The sequence below is a fragment of the Theobroma cacao genome, chromosome 9, assembly GCF_000208745.1.
Source record: "Theobroma cacao cultivar B97-61/B2 chromosome 9, Criollo_cocoa_genome_V2, whole genome shotgun sequence".
Taxonomy (NCBI): domain Eukaryota; kingdom Viridiplantae; phylum Streptophyta; class Magnoliopsida; order Malvales; family Malvaceae; genus Theobroma; species Theobroma cacao.
In genome coordinates this window covers 18,550,416-18,556,159 of record NC_030858.1, presented here as the reverse complement: position 1 = coordinate 18,556,159, position 5,744 = coordinate 18,550,416, and positions in this window count along the sequence as shown.

The following is a 5,744-nucleotide window of genomic DNA, read 5'->3' as shown; positions in this document are numbered from 1 at the left end:
GGTGTTAGTGCACCAAATGACCGAATTTTTCTATAAGGAACTGTGAGGGTTCTAATGCTGAATTTGGCTTTATTTAAATGGTATGTGGTAAACTAAGGTATTAGAGGAGAAATGGATTAATTTGGAGGTGATTTGGACATAACCGCCAATTAATCGGTTGATCGGTCGAATTTAATCGATACCGCGATTAAGCGGTAATCGGACGTATTTTACATTTACGTATCAAGCATTAGTAATTTAAATTAGTTTATATCAATTTAGGGACAATATAGTAAATTTTTCAATTTTGTTATTTGTCAAGGTAGTGAGACGTCTGAAAAAGACAAAGGAATTGCTCGTAAGGGCTATTAGTCCGAGTGCACCCGAAATCCAGATTTTCGATACCGGTGAGTGGACTTGCATTTCAAACTTGTTTTGGGGAATATGAAAGATTTTATCCAACTTGTCTTAGAAAATGTACCTTGGGAACAAGCTTTTAGTACAATGATTTTATATTGTGAAAATGTGCTATACCATGGTTTATGTGTTATCACAATATGATAAAATGCATGATATGCATTGGATGCTTCTTTGCATGTTGATTCGGACCCGGTTATGTGCGAGTAGGAGTGCACATAAGCCATTGCTGACCCGACTATGTGCGAGTGGGAGTGCACATAAGCCGTTGCTGACCCAAATATGTGCGAGTGGGAGTGCACATAAGCCGTTGCTGACCCGGCTATATGCGCATAAGCCGTTGCATATGAGATGATGATGATGGGATGGTGTGCATGTTGATGATGGGTATATGGTTGTAAATGCAAATATGGAAGCATTTGTTTTGTTGAAATTTGAAAGTTTACATATGTTACATGTTGCTATTGTTATTTTAGCAGGATGGCTTGTTTTAAGGGAAAAAGGGTTTGGAATAGTAGTTAGATGAAAATGGCCTTATTTTCAACCGGTGCATCATGATTGTCAAATTTCCTAGTTGAGATTGCTTGTTCCCTTCTAATATTCACTCACTGAGTGTTGTACTCACGTTTTATACAAATTCATGTTTTCAGATCAGGTGACTGTTGGACCTTAGATCGAGGAGTTCCCGTAGTGCATCTCCTGGATATGTGTCTGGCATTCGATAGTAATCCTTTTTATTGTAAATGTCTCCGCTGGAATTCATGGGTTCTTTTGTATTGTGAATACAATCTAACAATGTGAATATGTGTATGAAATGTAAATTGCTAAATACATGATTGGTATAGTGCATGTATATTATTATTAATAATGTCATTGTGTTTAGGTTATGTTCACACTCGGGAAAAGGTGTATGTGTATGCATGATATGATAAATTTGTTAAGCAAAGGTAAATGGATAGGCTTGCTTAGGCTTAGTGAGCTATGCTCATTGAGCTCATGCGCCGGTCATGGCCCGAGAAATTGGGTCGTGACAATAGTGGTATCAGAGCTCTAGGTTTATCTAGGTTCTAGGACTTCAATTTGTTGGTCCAGCGGAGTGTCGGGTTTTTATGTGGGAACTTCGATTGTGAAGTGTGAATCGCGACACATTTTACGACAAGGGACTGCATAGATTCCCAATCTTAGAATCCACCTTATCTCTTTAACTGTGGTTAATAACAGGTGTTTCCTCTTGTCTAGGTAAGAATGTCGCCTAAGATACGGGCCACTTTAAGACAAGTGGGGGAGCAAGATGCCCCTACTGGGATAACTAATCGGCCACGGGCACTCACCTGTAGGGGGCGAGGTAGACGTGGCAGGGTCGCTAGGTCGATGAGAGTGAGTACGCTTGTGAATAGGAGATATGAGGGACAGCCCTTAGGTGAGACTGTTAGGCCACCGGCGAGAGGCATTACTGTTGAGGATTTGGTGACGGGTCTATAGGGAGTCAATCGGGTTGTAGAAATGATGGCAGCTCGTATGGAGGATATACAGAAGATAGTAGAGGGGAGACATGTGGAGCAATAGTCCCCTAGTTCCCAAGGCCAGACAGACCGCCAACCTCCCGAGGGTGACAGAGGTCAGATAGAGGTTTCACTCACTAACTTTTTGAAGCTTAAGGCTCCCTCATTTACGGGGTCAGATGTATCAGAGAAACCCCAAGTTTTCTTAGACAAGATGGAGAAGATTTGTAATGCTATGGGGTGTTCTAGCGTTAGGTCAGTGGAGCTAGTAGCTTTTCAATTGGAGGATGTAACACAGGAATGGTATGACTCCTTGCGAAGGGGTAGGCCGACAGATGCTACACAACTGACTTGGAGTGAATTTAGTACAGCCTTCCTAGATCGATTTTTATCGCACAATGTGCGAAATGCCCGAGCCAGAGAGTTTGAGGCATTGGTGCAGACTCCGAGCATGACGGTGTCGGAGTATGATATAAAATTTACGCAACTGTCTCGGTATGCACCTTACTTGGCTCCACAGAGGAGATGAAAATCCAAAGGTTTGTGGATGGATTAGTGGAACCATTATTTCAAGTTGTGGCCTCTCGAGATTTCAACACTTACTCTACGGCCGTGGATTATGCTCAACGAATTGAAATGAGGACCAGTGAGAGTAGGGTTGTGAGGGATAGAGCAAAAAGGGCCAAAACAGAGGGTTATCAAGGCCAAAGAGATTTCAGCAGTGGTGGTTCGTTTTTTAGCCTTCAGGGTCCATAGAGGGACTCACGATTACCCCAGCAGGGGAGTGACTCGCTTAGTACTAGTATTGCGGCTGGACAAAGAACCTTCAGTGTTGGAAGACAGCAAGATACGAGGCAAAGAAGTCAACTTATCCTTCCTTGCCATACTTGTGGGGGACGACATAGAGGAAGATGCCTTCGTGCTATGGGAGTTTGTTTCAGGTGTGGTCAACCTGGGCATATTAAGAAAGATTGTACGATGGCTCATCAATCACAAGATTCTGCTCGTGGTTCCACCTAGCCAGCTTCGTTTGCTCCTTCAGTCGCCGCCTCGTCTGATAGGGAAGCTAGTGGATCTAGAGGTCGAGGTGCTGGTACTTCCTCTCAAGGTAGGCCATTTGGGTCCGGACGTCAGAGTTTTGTTGGTAGAGGCCAAGCGAGGGTGTTTGCTATAACTCCCCAAGAGGCCCAGACCTCAAATGCAGTGGTCTCAAGTATTTTTTCTATCTGTGATATGAATGCTTGGGTGTTGTTTAAGCCTGGTTTAACCCATCTGCTTATTTCTACATGTTTTGCACATTGATTGAGTAAGAATCGTGTTAGGAGAGAAGAATACTTGGTGGTACCTACTCCTTTAAAGGAGGTATTTGTGACTGAATAAGAAAATAAATCTTGCGTAATTCGAATCAAGGATAAAAATGCCTTAGTAAATTTAGTGGTGTTAAACACCTTAAGGAGCTTAAGGATCAGTTAGAGGATCCTTATGGAAAGAAAGAAAAGATGTTTACCAAAGGCACAGATGAAATGTTGAGGTATGGAAATAGACTTTATGTGCCGGATAATAATGAATTGAGGAGAGAGATATTGGAGGAGGCGCATATGGCAACCTATGTGGTACATTTAGGAGCTTGGCAATGAGGCTGAGTGATACTGCTTGCTAAGTGCTCTGATAGGTACCCTTTGTTGCTCGTCGCGGAAGGGAGAAAGAGCTGCCCTGAAGGGTGGAGCCACCCCTAGTGACAATGTTGGTATCAGGATTTAAAGGAGGTGACATGGGAAGCTGAGGATGAGATGCGGATAAAGCATCCACACCTCTTCAATTTGTAAAGGTAAGCCACTCTACATTGAATTTAAATTCGGGGATCGAATTTTTATTAGTGAGGGAGAATGTGAGACCCTGTCAAGCTCGATTAAAAGACGGTATTGTACCGAGTGATATAACTAAGTAAAATCGAGCCTTGAACTAGTTCAAATAGAAATTCTAAGAGGAAATTGAAAATTTTGAAACCTACAGAATGGCTTAGAATAGTGATTCGGAGTTCAAGGTCCAGTTTGGAGTTCATCAGGAAAATTGACCGATTAGGGACAAAAGGTCATTTTACCATTTGATGATAAAATGGAGATTTTTAGCCAAGATTTGATCACATTTGACCAAGAATAATTATATAAAATATAATTATAATTATTGGAGTATAAAATGATGTTTAGTAGTGAAAAATTGTGATTCCTTGTATTTTTGAAGCACAAGGGCAAAATGATAATTTTACCATTAGAGAACTAAACGAGAATTTTTATAAAATGATTTTTTTGCCCCATTTGGTTAATATTGATCAATATTAGTGTTATTTGAGGTTGAAAAGTAGAAGTAATGTGATTTCGGTATATTTCGGAGTATAGGGGCAAAATCGTAATTTTTTCACCCCCGGGCAAATCAGTAAATTTTTCTCCCCAGCACTTGTCAAGACCAAGGGATTTTAAATGTGGTAGGATTGGATAAATACCAGAATATTTTTGGTGGAAAATTAAGAAGATAAAGTCAAAAAGTTAAAAATTTGGGCCAATAAGCATGTGACACGTGGCATGCTTGATTATTTTATTATTTTTTATAGAAATCAGCCCATTAAATCCCAATTCTCTCACCATATTTTGCCTAGGCAACCAACAACAAGAACAAAGGAAGAACAAAGGGAAAAATAAGAAAACCTAGGTGGAAATTGAAAGAAAAAGTGAAGAAATTAAGGAAACAAGCTAGGTAAGTTAAAATTTCTTTAATTCTCCTTGATACCTAGCTTACCCATGCTTTTGTTCTTGATTTTCATGGTTGAATATTGAGTTATCATGATGAATTCAATTCTGAAAAATGGGTATGGAAGAGGAATTGTTGTTGGAATAATTTGATGTAGACTATGTTAGTGTTTAGGGATAGTTAAGCATGATTATGAACAAAAACACAAAAGAAATATTCAATTTCTCTAGGGTTCCTTATTGGTCGAACCATGAGGGCTGAATATCAATGGGGGATTGTTTTTATTTCAAGGAAAATGGCTTGGAAATATGATGAATTAAGGTGAAACGATTATGTAGAAAAATTTCGATGCTAGTGCACTAAATGATCGAATTTTTCTATAAGGAACTGTGAGGGTTCTAATGCTGAATTTGGCTTTAGTTAAATGGTATGTGGTAAACTAAGGTATTAGAGGAGAAATGGATTAACTTGGAGGTGATTTGGACATAATCGCCAATTAATCGGATGATCGGTCGAATTTAATCGATACCGCGATTAAGCGGTAATCGGAAGTATTTTTGCATTTACGTATCAAGCATTAGTAATTTAAATTAGTTTATATCAATTTAGGGACAATATAGTAAATTCCTCAACTTTGTTATTTGTCAAGGTAGTGAGACGTCCGGAAAAGATAAAGGAATTGCGCTTGAGGACTATTAGTCCGAGTGCACTTGGAATCCGGATTTTCGATACCGGTGAGTGGACTTGCATTTCAAACTTGTTTTGGGGAATATGAAAGATTCTATCCAACTTGTCTTAGAAAATGTACCTTGGGAACAAGCTTTTAGTACAATGATTTTATATTGTGAAAATGTGCTATACAATGGTTTATGTGTTATTACAATATGATAAAATGCATGATATGCATTGGATGCTCCTTTGCATGTTGATTTGGACCCGGCTATGTGCGAGTAGGAGTGCACATAAGCCGTTGCTGACCCAGCTATATGCGAGTAGGAGTGCACATAAGCCGTTGCTGACCCGGCTATATGTAAGTGGGAGTGCACATAAGCCGTTGCTGACCCGGTTATATGCGCATAAGCCGTTGCATATGAGATTATT